Source organism: Carica papaya, chromosome 3 (genome assembly GCF_054855325.1).
Source record: "Carica papaya isolate Zhongbai chromosome 3, ASM5485532v1, whole genome shotgun sequence".
NCBI classification, from domain to species: domain Eukaryota; kingdom Viridiplantae; phylum Streptophyta; class Magnoliopsida; order Brassicales; family Caricaceae; genus Carica; species Carica papaya.
In genome coordinates this window covers 24,578,184-24,594,632 of record NC_142311.1, presented here as the reverse complement: position 1 = coordinate 24,594,632, position 16,449 = coordinate 24,578,184, and the positions used below count along the sequence as shown (strand labels likewise).

The following is a 16,449-nucleotide window of genomic DNA, read 5'->3' as shown; positions in this document are numbered from 1 at the left end:
GTATGTAGCTAGGTTTGTCAGTTATCCTAGTTTGCCCTCTAGGAGTGATAATTTATTGTGGGTTCATAGTACTCAACATTGAGGAGATGGAAGCAATTGCCGAGTGTAGCCAATCTTAGCAAGACCTTCGATGGACTCTATTACCAAAGGATCCTAATAAATCTCGATAAAAAGGAATTTTGTAATTAGATACCCTAGAGGAACTCAATCAATGGTTGGAATTTTGGGAGTCACCCAAACTTTGATAGGTTTTGAGGGTAATATAATACCTTTACGGAAGGATTATGTAAAGTGAAATAGAGAGTTTTCGAACATGTTACAGTCAACCACTTAAGTTTTAAATCTATGAGACTGGAATACAAGTTCTTGGTGAATGAACCTTGGTTTGGGAGTATTTAGAAGAGAAGTAACCAACCTAGGAGAACTTATGAATCATAAGAGAATATAAGCACGAGATTAGACCTCCAAGAGAAAGCGAGGAGATTTGATGGTATGTGTGGGACGTAAATAACCATTATATTCGAGGTTGGTAGTATATTATGATAATGAGTTTACACAAGTTCCTAATAAATCCATCCTCTTTCTAGAGACAGAAAAGAAATGGCCCACTTTGGAAGCATCCTTCTTTTCTCATTCAGGAAAGACCTTTTTTTTCCCAAGCGTTAAAACAATATATTCAAGATTTGTTCAACCATGCTTGGAAAAAAGTTGTGTATATATATGTAATGATAAAAGAAAGAATACAATCTTAGATACAATATCCTAGAAGATCAATTATTATGATACCATAAACCGACCTCCCTAAAACTAAAATTTCTAAAACACAAATACTACTATTAACAAATTCAGTGATCTAAATTACCCAACCTTCACCAGCCATTAGTCATAAAGATTTGTTCCTAACTCATAATCGACCCGCATGTGTGCTTGGTAGAGCCCGGGGGCATGTATGCAGCTTTTTGAGTGCACATAATGTGCTAAGGGGCTCTCTTTGAGCACTTGGTTGTGCCTAGATAACAACCCACATGCATCGATTGCATGGCACAACTGTGTAATGCAGTCCCTTCTAGCACCTTGGTGCCTCACTCAATTATTTTCTTTCCTAAATCAATAAAACTCGTAAACTCACTTAACCATTCATCTTATTAAATCATGATGAACACACACACTTCACCGCGTATCAAGAAAGACAATACTCCTATCATTACCTTATAGTCAACTATGCTTGGTGTTTTAAATAGAAGAAAAAAGGCTTCTTAAACTGCGAAAGAGAAGCGATTACGGTGTCAACCTATATTTTTTTAAAAATTGAGTACATTGCTATATAGGAGGAAGGGAAGTTACGAAAGGAAAAAAAAAACAAGAAAAAATGGCCAAAGGGAAGGGTATTTACCTGATGGAAGAAAAGAGATGCACGAGTTACGGTACAATTCACACAAGTAGCACCGATCACAGGTTTTTCATGTAACGATCCGCTCTTGGTCTTCTCTCAGAATCTTGCTCGGGTTTATTCTCTTGGTTTAGCACTCCAGTTTGCTGTTTTGTTTTCCTCTCTTCAAATGAGTGAAGATAGAGAAAGAAGAAAGCCTCTTAAGCAGGAAATGAAGGAGAGTCATTGACCGTCAGATTATGTGACATCCCAAATACTAATTAAAGCATAAAGGTGCCAAATACAGAAACAAATAATAGTGCATTTAAAATAATTATATGCAGCAGAATAAAATATATTACAAATCACTTACAAAATAAGTTTGAGTTCCAAATCTTACAATACTGAGAAAAAATAAAAATAAATACAAGCTTATTAAAAGTTGGACTCATTAGAGTGTGAAACAATATATGCACTCGTAATGGTTCATGGATCCATGGGATCCTCAATGACTTCAATGGACAGGTGACTAGTGGTTCTTCACTATCATCCTCATCTAAAGGGGGGTCATGAAAAGAGGTGAATTCTAATATACTCAATAAGAAAAATAGTATTTAAATGACATTACTAAGATTTAAAAGTAATTAATTTAGAAATAATACCTTATACGCTTACCATCAGGGAACGTGCACGTGGGACCATTTAATACTAAAAAAACATTTTATTTTATTTAGAAAAATATCAACATTAAATCAATTGTATCAAACATATGATCACATCATGTAAATAGAGAAAATCAAATAAATCATATCATATCATACTTTCATTGCATCTTTTACTAATTTTTCATGCGAAGCCATTCCGACCTCTATCTACTGAGAGCAATATGGATTCTTGACTACCACTATAGAATGACCAATTTATTTCATATCATTTTTAGCACATTTACGGCTTACTAGACAATGACATGTTCTATGACCATGATTGTGCCAAATACAGTGGTCCTGCATGTAAAATATAGTCACGACCATACACTGCCAAAGATAGCCCCTACAATCATATCGCATCATCACTCTCGTCAGAGGGTATGCTGTCATCCATATGGAGCAATACTCTTATGTCTTTTAAGACTAGATGAGGGAGAAATAAAACTCCTCAGAGATAAAAAAGTCTAACGGATCATATTAATTTAAATATCATGCATGCAAATATGCATAATCCTTCCACATGTTAGTCAAATAACATCATGCTTCATCATCTCTTATCATGCCATCATATTTAGTATATTAATTTATTTACTTGTTAAAATGATGCAAATCATCCAATATCATGGAACATTTATGTAAACATATTTAAAACATAACAATAATTAAACATGTAACAAGTCATGTCACATTCATGCAATATTCTTTTATTAATCTAGAAATTATCCTTATAAAGTACAAAGTTAATACCAAATTCATTACTGAAAGCTTGAGGAAAGTCTTCTTCTTTCTATCCTCTCTTTCTCTCTTTAAAATTTTCTTTGGTGAATGGAAGAATAAAGATGACGTGACGGAGTGGTGGAGAAGATCCCAATTTATAGGAAAAAGGGACTGGTTGATTTCTGCCAAGTGGCATAAATATGTCAGGAGAGAGGGAGAGGGAAAAGTGACTAATGCGATGTGAAAATTGACAGACATAACTGACGAGACGACGGTAGCACGAAGACTAAAGGTGCACTGCCCAAACTACGGTGGCGCGTGCGGCCCAAGCTTGCATTGCACCCAGGCTGAGGCCTATTATGTGCAGTGTGTGCCTCATGTCCTATGCAAATGGGACGTGCATGCCCCATTATTTGGCCTGATATATGTATATTTGATTTTTTGTGCTAATGTTCTATTTTGATATTCAAATAAATAATTTTCTTTTCTAATGATGAGTTAGGTAAACAAGAAAACCAAACGGTGAGATAAAATAATAAACTTTTGAAATCTTACAATGTTAATTTTATACTGTTTTCCTTATTGAGGATATGGAACTCACTCTTTCCATTCTCCCCCAGATGAGGAAGAAAATGAGGAACTGTAGGCAAACCTTCCTTCGGAAGTCTATGAGGATCCCTTGGATCCACAAGTTTAAGTTGTTGACTGTTCCTGCACTCTCATGAATTTCAGAAGCATAGTGAAAGAAGTGGCCCTTATATTTGTATTTTGTAGCCACTTCTGGCTTCAGTGATGTATGTATTTAGAACACTATATATATTTGTAAGGGATTTGTTAACATTTGATCCGCTGCATAAATATTATCATCCATTCGTTATTCTGAATCTGTATCCGATACCCATTTGCCTTAATTGACACCTTGGATGTCACAGGTGGTACCAGAGCCAGGTTATCACGGAACAAATCCCTTGAACTGAGGCCTAGGATAGATAAACTTTTTAGAATACCTAAGGAAGATAAATGTCCTATTTTCAAAGATTAAGCCTCCAACTCCTGTCTTCCTTTCTTTTATAGGAATGATGCGGGGAAGACCATTGCACATGGTAGGCCAGCATGCCGTATGCCTGTGCGTGCGCTAGGCTAAGCTTGCGGTGCTTGGTAGGTTGGGGCTACCTGTGCTGCCTCAGGCAGTGCGTGCCACCCCCTTGGGAATCATGCACTATTGTTGGGCAGCATGCCACCGTCACTTAGGTGACGTGTCACTGTCGTTTGTGTTGCGTGCCTCTGGTTTTCACGCCACCATCACATTGCATGGTCCATTCGTCGGTCACATCTAACGGCCGTCACATATCATATTTTCACATTGTCTTTCTTTTTATTCACCAGATTTCACTGCTTGGCGCAAATCTAACAGTCCCTATTTTCTATAAATAGGGATCATCACTTCACCATTCCCTCATCACTTCCATTTCATTCTTCCATCCATCAAAGTGCTTTAGAGAGAGAGGGAGTGATCTAGAGAGAGGAGAGGAGGAAAAGAAGAAAAAGGCGTAGGAAATATCAAGGTTTCGGTAACGAATTTAATATTTACTTTTAAACATCAAAAGGACATCTCTAGATTAAAATTGATTGTTAATGCATGTTTTAGGAACATATAAAAATTGATTATTTGCATGTATAATTTAAATAATTTAATGTTTGAGATAAATATTGATATGTGATGCATTAGACGGTGGAAAAATGAATGAGCATGAAATGATGCATAGACATGAAAAGTATGTATTACTATTGGCATGCATAATTTATTAAGTATTTCGTTAGGCTTTTGATCTCTAAGGGATTTCTGTTTCTCCCCCTTCTAGTCTGAAAAGACATGAGAGGATCGTTCTGTATGGATGATGACATACCCATTTCACCATTTCTTCACCACTCTAATAACTTCATTCTTCCATCCACTAAAGAGATTTTAGAGAGAAAAGAGGAAGGAATAGAAGGAGGAAAGACATAGGAAAAAAATTCAAGTTTCAGTAATGAATTTAGTATTTATCTTTACATTCTAAGGAGTATTTCTAGAATAATTAATTGTAATATTAATCGGTTGGTTGCATGCTCAATTTCGTTGTAATTTAATATCACTTAAGCAAATGTTATGTGTTAATACATGTTTATATTATATGTAAATAAAGTATATGTGATAACATGATAAAGAAATGAAGCATGATATTGTGCTATAAATATGAAAAATAGATATCGATATTGGCATGAATGGCTTATAGATGACATGATTCATTAGCTTTTTATCTCTGAGGAGTTTTTGTTTCTCCCTTATCTGATATAAAAAGACGTGAGAGGATCGCTCTCTATGGATGATGGCGTACCCTCTGATGAAAGTGGTGACGCAATATGATTGTAGGGGTCACCTTTGGCAAGTACGACCATGATTATAGTTTACATGTGAACCACTCTGGTTGGCATGGTTGTGGTCATAAATCGTGTCATAGTTTGGAAAGCCATAAATGTGCTGATGGTTTAGCAAGCCCCAAATTTCTGATATGATATGAAATGAATTGGTCATTCCACATGGGTGGTTGAGAATCTGTATTATCCTTAGTAGATGGAACTCAGAATGAGCTCGTGCGAAGAATAAAATAAGATAAAAGCATGACATTATTTGTTTGATTTTTTCTATTTAATTTCAACATGATTGATATGATTGACATGATATGATTGATAGGATTTGATATCATTATGACATGATTTTATATGATTTATTTGAAATTTTCTTTAAATATAGTAAACTATTTTCATAATTATTGAAATGGATCTCTGACATGATTCCTGATGATGAGTAAATAAGGTACCATTTTTCAAGTTTAATTGCCTTTAAAATCTTAGTGATGTTATTTAAATACTGTTTTCCTTACTAAATATGTGAAACTCACCCATTTTCATGGCACTTTAGATGAGGACGATAGTAAGGAACCGATCGTTGACCTACCTATTGAACCTTTCAAAGATCCCGTGGATCTGTGAACCGTTGCGAGTTCATATTTTGTTCCATACTCTGATAAGTCCATATTTTATAGAGGCTTGTATTTAATTTTGTTTCACCTTAGTATTGTAAGATTTAAAAATCTATTATTATTTTGTAAGGGATTGTAAGATTTTATTCCGCTACATACAATTATCTAAAATGCACTTGTATCTGTTTCTGTATCTGGCACCCTTATGCTTTAATTAGTATTTGGGATGTCATAAATACCTAATAGAACAACCACATAATCTGTCCAGATATAAGGATTTCATGCATTTGGTTCATGCTAAAAACAGAAAATCTATCTATAGGTAATCTTTTTACTTGAAATGTCTCTAACATTTTGAAACGAGGATAAACATTTGTGATGAATGCACCTGGTTACTCAGTTAGTAGCGATTTTAAGTGACTAAAGGACTAGTTTATTATTTGTGCTCTATTTTTAATAATTTCTTTAATTGTCAGTGTATTTTATGCTCCATCTCACATTTTTACTGCAATCATGTTTTTGATAGTGAGTGTGTTTTACACTCCATCTCCTCCATCATATGCTAGCTAATTTGTTCTATTCATCCAAACCTTTGCTTTGTTTCTCTTTTTTATTTTAATATGCAGTCCTAAACATGAACCATAGAATTCTAGGCATACAAATTTAGATAAGTTGTGATGCAAACAAGGCTAAAAATACTCAAGATACTCAAAGAGCATCAGAAGGTGACTTGGAGAAAATTTCAAATGATGTAAACACAAATACAGTTCCAAACCTAGAAAGTTTCAGCAGACCAGTAACAAGATCAAAGGCAAAGAAGCTTAAAGAGTTACTCCAAAGTTTTTACTAAAAAACATGTGGATGATGGGCTGGCCAATTGTGGAAAGTTTAAATATAAGCTTTTTGAACAGCCCAAATCCATAACTTTACTTGGATTTAAGTGATTTGGGATAATTTGGGCTTGTTTGAGTCTTATTAATAATGGATGAATAAGCCTTGTGTATGGGCTGGATTAGTTGAGTTGTTTTAAGTATTTTGGATTGTTATATTTTAGTTTGAGTTAATTAAGCCCATATAGTTAAGTATAACTCATTTTGGGCTTAAGTCTTGTCTTATTCTTATTACAAAAATGATAAGCCCATAACTATATGGTGCCACAAATAATTAGTGGTGTTGGTTAAGAAGATTGGAGTTACAAGGAGTTACATAACAATTACATGCCTATAATTAGCCTAGTTATTGTTGGAGTTACAATTGTAATTACCACATAATTATCATAGTTATTGTGGGAGTTACAATTGGAGTTATTGTATTGTAACTTATCATTGATTTCTTTGGCTATAAATACCAAAGGAACTCTTCTTTGGGGACATCAAGAGTTGTAATCAAACATTCCAGAATTCAGTTGAGAGTGTTTTGGCTTTCTTTTCACTTTATGCACAAGGTGTTGATTCGGAATACAATTGTTATCACTTGTATTTCAATTTAAGTTTCCTATTTCAATTGTTCTTGGTGCTTGTTTGGATTGGGTTCAAGGGATATCATTTATCTTTCTTGGGTTATCTTTAACTTCTACCATTTGGGTGATTGAACAAATTTGATTTCTTTTTTTACTTGTGATCTAAATTCTGTTCTAAACCGATTGAAGAGTTCTAAGGTTCAAGCAAGGGTCTTGGGGTTTCGCATCATTTGGTATCAGAGCATTGGTTCACTAAGTAAATTAGTCTATTCTTATTTTGTTGTCTTTATTTTCATTACTTCTTACAAAAAAAAAGAAACAAATTTGCATTCAGCAAAAAAAAAAAAATCAGATTAGCTTAATTTGCTTAATTGTGCAAAACACATTTTCATATATTCTACCTTGTGTAATTGACACAGCTGCTGTTATTTCCCTTTTATTTATCTCATATAACATTCAAATACATATAAAATTTAAGAAGGAAACTCGTTTCAAGGCTGTTTGTTTGGTTGAGATTGTTTGTGTAATTTTTTGGGCTATTTGGAAACAACTCACCTCAATTGAGTTTTTTTTCATCCAGAACTGATGTTTTACTTAATTTGAGTATTTTGGGTGATAATTTGTGGTTCTATTAGAGAATTACAAGTTTCGTGCATTAAATTTATTCCATATTCACCATTTTTTTCTTGCATCTTTAGTTTTCATTTAATATTTTTGCTCATTTGCTTCTTATTACATCTTGAGGTAATAATCTTGATTCGTTGTTGCCTAATTAACATAAAAATCATCATACACTTATTTTTATATATATCAAGTGTGTGCTCTTCATTGTTTAGATTGTTCTAGTTTGCTTTTAGAGTTGAATTCGTGTATCTTATTTCTGTAGGAATTCTTTGTTATCTCTAATTAAAATTGAGTACATAATAATAATTCATTGTTGTTTGAATTGGCCATTTTGTATAAAGTTATAAAATATTACTCGAGTGTTAAAAAGCAAGAGAGTGTGAGCTCAAAAGAGGGTAAAAACCAAAATTGAGTGAAACACGAGTGCCCATACTACGAGAGTAAACAAGTGAGGGAGTGATTTGTGAGGTTGCAATCTATTTTTTTTGTCATTAAAATTTTAGATTTGAAGATGGAGCCACAAGGGAGTGAAAGAACATCAAAAGATCAAGAATTCATCCTCAAAGCAATGCAACAACAATTTGAGAGGATTAAACTAGCTATTGGCAACATGAATGAGAAACTAGAGAAACAACAACGTGAGTTAAATTCCATGAGAGGGGAAGCTTCCCAAACCAATTCAGGGGCAAGAAGACTTCCAACACCACCTTTTGATGAGGAACTGGAGGAAGAATTTGATGACCAAGCTACTTTGGTCAATGAAGGTCAAAATTATGGTAGGGGTCGAAACGATCTTGATAAAAACATTGGGAGCATCAAAATGAAAATCCCATCGTTTCTAGACAAGAATGATACGAATGCTTATCTTGAATGGGAGCGCAAGGTGGAGCTTATTTTTGAGTACCACAATTATTTGGAGGAGAAAAAGATAAAGCTTGCGGTATTTTAGTTTGGATAGTATGTCATTCTGTGGTGGGATCAACTCATCACAAGTAAAATGATAAAAAGAGAGAGATCTATTTCCACTTGGGCCGAAATGAAGGCTATCATGAGAAGGCGCTTTGTTCCTATTCACTACTATAGGGACTTACATCAAAAATTGTAAGGCCTTATACAAGGGAACAAGAGTGTAGAAGACTACTACAAAGAGATGGAGATAACCATGATAAGGGCTAATATTGAAGAGGATAGGGAAGCTACTATTGCAAGGTTCTTAAATGGCCTTAACAAAAACATAGCCAACATTGTAGAGCTTCAACATTATATAGAGATTGATGAGATGGTGCACATGGCTATAAAGATTGAAAGACAATTAAAGAGAAAGGGGAACACAAGGCAAGCCAACACTTACTCAGCCCAAAATTCCAATTGGAGACCGAATTGGAGGGGAGATAACAAGGCTGTCCAATTCAAAAGAGATGACAAAACCAAGCCAAAAGATGCTAATGATAATAAAAACAAAGATATTTCTAACTTCTAAACTCCTAGGAATAGAGATATCAAGTGTTTCAGATGCTTGGGTTTTGGTCATATTGCATCTCAATGCCCAAATAAAAGGGTAATGGTGATGCATGGTGATGGTGTTGAAATGGATGATGAGAATGATGTGGAGGATTGTAGTGATGGGGAAACGCGTATGGAAGGTAGATTGTTGGTTTCTAGACATGCTTTGAATATGCAAGTAAGGAATGATGATGAGGGGGTTAAAGTTGCAAAGAGAGAACATTTTTCATTCTAGATGTTTAGTGAACAGAAAATTGTGTAGCATGATTGTTGATGGGGGTAGTTGTGTAAATGTGGCTAGTACCTTATTTGTTGATAAACTGGGTTTGGAAACTACAAAACATCCTAAAGATTATAAGCTGCAATGGCTTAACAATAGTGGGGAGGTGAGAGTTAATAAGCAAGTGAGGGTGCCTTTTATTATTGGGAAGTATAGTGATGAGGTGATATGTGATGTAGTTCCTATGCAAGCTAGTCATATTTTGCTGGGTAGACCATGGCAATGGGATAGGAGAGTGATGCATGATGGGTATCTCAATAAGTACATGGTAGGAAAAGAGGGCAAAAAGTATACTCTTCTTCCTTTAACCCCTAAATAAGTTTTTGAATACCAAATGCAACTTGAAAAGTCCCATGATGAATTCGCATAAAGAGAGACAGAGAGAAAAAGAAAAGAAAAAGAAAAAGAGAAAAGAAAAGAGAGTGAGAGAAAATTAGAGTGGAAAAATGAAGATCAAAAGGAAAAAGAAAGAGAGATGCATTCGACCATAGAAAAGAATGAGGGAAAGAAAATGAGCTTTTGTGCTAAAATGAGAGATGTGAGGAAAGCTTTATTTTCTAACAAACCATTGTACTCTTGTACAAGGAAGCTTGTTTCTCAACTAACGAACTTGACCCTTCTTTGCCAAGTGTTGTGGTTGAAGTTTTGCAGGAATTTAGCGATGTTCTTTCCGATGATCTACCTCAAGGTTTACCACCTTTGAGAGGGATTGAGCATCAAATTGACTTCATTCCTGGGGCTGCCATACCAAATAGACCAACCTATAGGAACACTCCCGTGAAGACCAAAGAGCTTCAAAGGCAAGTGGAGGAGCTCTTACAAAAGGGGCACATTCGAGAAAGTTTAAGTCCATGCGCAGTGCCCGTCTTATTAGTACCCAAAAAAGATGGTAGTTGGCGTATGTGTGTTGATTGTAGAGCCGACAACAAAATAACGGTAAAATATCGACACCCAATACCTCGACTTGATGATATGTTAGATGAGTTGCATGGTGCTTGTGTATTTTTTAAAATTGATCTTAAAAGTGGTTATCACTAAAGAAGAATGAAACCAGGAGATGAATGGAAAACTACTTTTAAAACAAAACAAGGGTTATGAGTGGTTGGTTATGCCATTTGGCTTAACTAATGCGCCAAGTACTTTCATGTATTTAATGAACCATATTTTACGTGAATTTATTAGAAAGTTTGTGGTTGTCTACTTCGATGACATTCTTGTGTATAGCGAATCTATTGATGATCATGTCATGCATTTGAAGCAAGTGTTTGACACATTGCACAAATTTCAACTATATGCTAAAATGAAGAAATGTACATTTTGCATCGATCCCATCATTTTCTTAGGATATGTCGTGAGTGCAAAAGGAATCGAGGTAGATAGTGAAAAGGTAAAGGCTATTCAAGAGTGGCCGACACCTAAAAGTGTAAGTGAGGTGCGTAGATTTTATGGTTTGACAAGTTTCTATAGGAGATTTGTAAAAGATTTTAGTGTCGTTGCTACCCCTTTAACTGAAATCATAAAAAAAGATAAGGGGTTTGTTTGGGGAAAAGAACAAGAACATGTATTTTCCTTACTGAAAGAAAAGTTATGTAATGCGCCTTTATTAAGATTGCCTAATTTTAATTCAACTTTTGAAATTGATGCAGGATAAAAGACCCATTGCTTACTTCAGTGAGAAGCTCAATGGTGCACAATTGAATTATTCCACCTATGACAAAGAGTTTTATGCTTTTGTAAGAGCATTAGAGACATGGCAACATTATTTGTTACCAAAAGAATTTTTGATTCACACCGATCATGAATCTTTAAGGCATTTGAAAGGGCAAGGCAAGCTTAATAAACGACATGCAAAATGGGCAGAATTCATAGAGTCCTTCCCATATGTGATCCAATATAAGCAAGGAAAAGAAAATATGGTAGCTGATGCGCTTTCAAGAAGGTACAGTCTTATCTCTACTATTTCTACAAAATTATTGGGATTTGAGCATTTCAAAGAATTGTATGTGCATGATAGTGATTTTTCAATTGTTTATGTGGCTTGTGAACATGAGGTATTTCAAGACTTTTATAGGCATGATGGTTTTCTATTTAAAAAGGAAAAATTATATGTGCCTAATAGTTCTGTTAGGGAATTGCTTGTTCGTGAAGCACATAGTGGTGGTTTAATGGGACATTTTAGGATTGGCAAAACTTTGAGCATTTTACATGAACATTTCTTTTGGCTTAATATGCGCAAACATGTTGAGAAAATTTGTGCGCAGTGCATCTCATGTAGGTAAGCTAAGTCTAGAGTTCAACCACATGGATTATATATGCCATTACCCATTCCTACACATCATTGGGTTGATATTTCTATGGACTTCTTGTTGGGTTTGCCTAGGACTAGAAAAGGTCAAGACTCAATATTTGTTGTTGTTGATCGTTTTTCCAAAATGGCACACTTTATACCATATAACAAAATAGATGATGCCACACACATAGCGGATTTCTTTTTCCACGAAGTTGTTAGAATGCATGGCATTCCTAAAGCCATTTGTGTCCGAGAGGGATGTTAAGTTTTTAAGCCACTTTTGGCGAGTTTTGTGGTCCAAACTTGGGACCAAACTTTTATTTTCTACTACTTCACATCCATAAACAGATGGTCAAATTGAAGTAGTAAATAGAACACTTGGTACATTATTATGTGCTTTAATTGGAAGGAATATTAAAACTTGGGAAGATATGTTACCATTTGTTGAATTTGCTTATAATAGGAGTATACATTGTTCTACTGGGTTTTCTCCTTTTGAAATTGTGTATGGTTTTTATCCCTTAACTCCACTTGATTTGTTGCCTATTCCTATAAGTGACATTTCTAATTTGGATGGACATAAGAAAGCAAAAATTGTTAAAGCAATTTATGAAAAAGTAAGGCAGAACATTGAAAAGAAAAATGAACAAGTAGCATCCCATGTCAATAAAGGAAGGCGCAAGATTTCATTTGAACTCGGAAATTGGGTGTGGGAACATATGCGCAAGGAACGATTTCCATCAAAACGAAAATCTAAGTTGGATGCTCATAGGGATGATCCATTTCAAATCATAGCCAAAATCAATGAAAATGCCTACAAAGTGGTCCTACCAAGTGAGTATAGTGTTTCGGCTACATTTAACATATCTGATTTATCCCCTTTTGAAATTGATGCAGGAATTGATTTGAGGACGAATCCTTTTGAGGGGAGGGGGAATGATGCAAACAAGGCTAAAAACACTCAAGATACTCAAAGAGCATCAGAAGGTGACTTGGAGTAAATTTCAAATGATGTAAACACAAATATAGTTCTAAACCTGGAAAGTTTCAGCGGACCAGTAACAAGATCAAAGGCAAAGAAGCTTAAAGAGTTGCTCCAAGTTTTTACTCAAAAACATGTGGATGATGGGCTGGCCAATTGTGGAAAGTCCAAATATGAGCTTTTTGAACAGCCCAAATTCGTAACTTTAATTGGATTTAAGATATTTTGGATAATTTGGGCTTATTTGAGTCTTATTGATAATGGATGAATAAGCCCTGTGTATCGGCTGGATTAGTTGAGTTGTTTTAAGTATTTTGGATCGTTTTATTTTAGTTTGAGTTAATTAAGCCCATATAGTTAAGTATAACTCATTTTGTGCTTAAGTCTTGTCTTATTGTTATTACAAGAATGAGCCCATAACTATATAGTGCCATAAATAATTAGTGGTGTTGGTTAAGAAGATTGGAGGTACAAAGAGTTACATAACAATTACATACCTATAATTAGTCTAGTTATTGTTGGAGTTACAATTGTAATTACCACATAATTAACCTAGTTATTGTGGGAGTTACAATTGTAGTTATTGTATTGTAACTTATCATTGATTTCTTTGGCTATAAATACCAAAGGAACTCTTCTTTGTGGACATCAAGAGTTGTAATCAAACATTTCAGAATTGAGTTGAGAGCATTTTGGATTTCTTTTCACTTTATGCACAAGGTGTTGATTTGGAATAAAATTGTTATCACTTATATTTTAATTTTGATTTCCTATTTCAATTGTTCTTGGTGCTTGTTTTGATTGGGTTCAAGGGATATCATTTATCTTTCTTGGTTTCTCTTTAACTTCTACCATTTTGGTGATTGAACAAATTTGATTCCTTTTTTTACTTGTGATCTAAATTCCGTTCTAAACTGATTGAAGAGTTCTAAGGTTCAAGCAAAGGTCTTGGGGTTCCGCATCAAGTTGTAATAGAATTTTTTTAAAATATTGACATTCACTCAAAAATAAGAGAAAATTAATTTTTTTGAATGGGCAATCCCCAAACAAGTCATACTTCAAATACACGATCAAATGTAATTTTTCAAGGTGTGAAAAGATGAAAAACAAGCTGCAATTCTTAGGAGATGGTTATAAGTGCAATTCAATTTTTGAAATATCCCATTTGAGTTGTCTAAAAATAATAGAGATAGTTGTGAAGATTGGAGCAAAAAATTTTTGGTGGTGTATGTGTGGTGTGGCAAAAATTAGGCAAGGTTTAATACCTAAAATGAGACACTAAAAAGAAAAACTACCTACCTAAGATTCAGAATGCCTCCCACATTTAAACTATACATTGTTCCCAATGTGATACAAAGAATGAGTAATGAAATAAAAGAGATAATGAAGGGATAAATTAATTCCCTTGGTTACTTGACTTGGAGGTGGGATGCACTGGGAAACATCATCTAGTCTTGGGGCGAGGGCCGGTCTTCAAAGCTTGAGCTACTGACTGGGCTAGCTCTTTAACTTTATGCAGTCTGGTGGCCATCTCGAGGCTCAAGGTTTCGATGTGAGTCATGTGGGCATCCATCTTCTGTAGTTTCAGCAGAATCACTTCTAAGGTGAGTGATTGTTGTGTGATGGAAGCTGAATATAATCTATGTTGGTAACAAGCATATTAAATCCTAGATATGCTCGGGGCATAAGCCTTCGGTAAGGTTTATGCAAACACTGCAGACTAAAAACCCAATGGATTATTTGCGGCTTCTCCATTAGTGAGCTGTAAGTGAAAAAAAATTTCTTGTCAAAATAAAGATGATAAAAAAATATCACAAATGAATAAAAGAATTCTAAAAATAAACTGAAATTCAAAATAAAAACATAAGAAAACTAAATGGGTTGCCTCCTATTAAGCGCACTTGTTTAATGTCCTAGACTAGACATTATCAATTTTTAAGCAGTCTAATCAGTTTGTCTTCTTATAACCTACTTAGCTCGTTAGAACTTGTCGCTGGAAGGGTCTTTTATCCTCCCAAGAAAACATATTTCAAATATTTGGGCGGCCGTTTAAGCTCCAATTTTGGTGCCTGCAAAATAAAAGGTAGAATTTTTATGTCAGAAATAGGAAGGTCAACATATGATGCACTACTCCTTTGAGGTTTAAGTTCATCCAATTCGAACACTGTATCTTGTAGATTCTCTTTAGGAACAAGATCTATCTTCTAAAATTTTTAAGCTATCCACATCAAAATCATTAGAAAGCATAATTTTTAACTTATCATCATGGCTTGAATTAAATTATGTTTGACTTAGAGGATCTATAGTATCCACTCTCCATAGACACAAGACACATCACTATAATACTTCGTATCACTATATACATTAAATTTTGCCATTTTTTCATCAAATTCCACAATGAGTGTACCATCCTGCAGATCTATCTTCGTCTTGGCCGTACTAAGGAAAGGTCTTTTGAGCAAAATATCATAGGAGTTAGATGATTTATCATCCTCCATATCTAACACATAAAAATCAACAGAAAAAATAAGATTATCAACTTTGACAAGCACATCCTCTAGAATTCCTTTAGGATAAACAACTAATTTATCAGCTAGCTGAATTATAACACTTGTTTATTTTAAAGGACGATCAGTATTTAACCTTGAATAAATGAAAAAAGGCATGACATTTATTAATACTCCTAAATCACACACGACTTTCTTTAGTTCTAAACTGCTATCTTGTAAGAAATAACAAACATACTAATGTCCTTGCATTTTTGGGGGAGGGGTAATTTTTTCTAAATTATAGCTAAAACATTTTCTCCCACACTTACTCTCTCATTGTAAGCTCAACCTTTTCTTGTTGGTGCATAGCTCCTTTAAAAATTTGGCATATTGAGGTACCTACTTAATTACATTGAGTAAAGGAATGTTTATCTTGACTTTGTGAAAAATTTCTAGGATCTCCTTATTTTCCTTTTCCTTCCTTAATTGAGCAAATATTTATGGAAATGGTGGAGAGATTATGAACAATGTTGGCTAGTTAAAATATGGCTCAGCTCTATCGGCCTTATCATTGATAATTGCTTATGGTTATGTACTTTTCTGTAAGCCTTGCCCACGAGTTACCTGACAGTGACTTTTCAACAATTCCTTACAGTTTCTCAAAGTGATAGCACTTATGTTTTGTTTTGGATTAACCTTGGGTTGAAATGGCAGTTTGCCTCGGGATTCTAGCTTACTTGTAGATATTGCTAGTTGTCTTGTTTTAATTTTTAGATTCTAGATACTAGCTCTACATTCCCATTGGAACTATTGAGTTTCTTGTTGGAATTGCTGAGTGTTAGTAGCTAATGATTTAACAATTTCTTCAAGAGACATATTTTGTTTTGGAGGTACTAGTTATTGATGTGGAGGTGGTCTTGGCTGGTGTTGTTAGAAATTTTGTTGACTTGCTCCATAGCCAAAGTTAGGATGACCTCAATCCCGGTTTGTAAGTGATGGGATAGGG

At 34.6% G+C, this 16,449-nt stretch overlaps 1 pseudogene; it reads left to right on the top strand.

Moving 5' to 3' along the window:
- LOC148267362 (uncharacterized) overlaps window positions 1-16,111 on the top strand; it is a 32,525-nt pseudogene extending 16,414 nt beyond the window's left edge.
- Window positions 16,112-16,449: the final 338 nt, after the last annotated feature.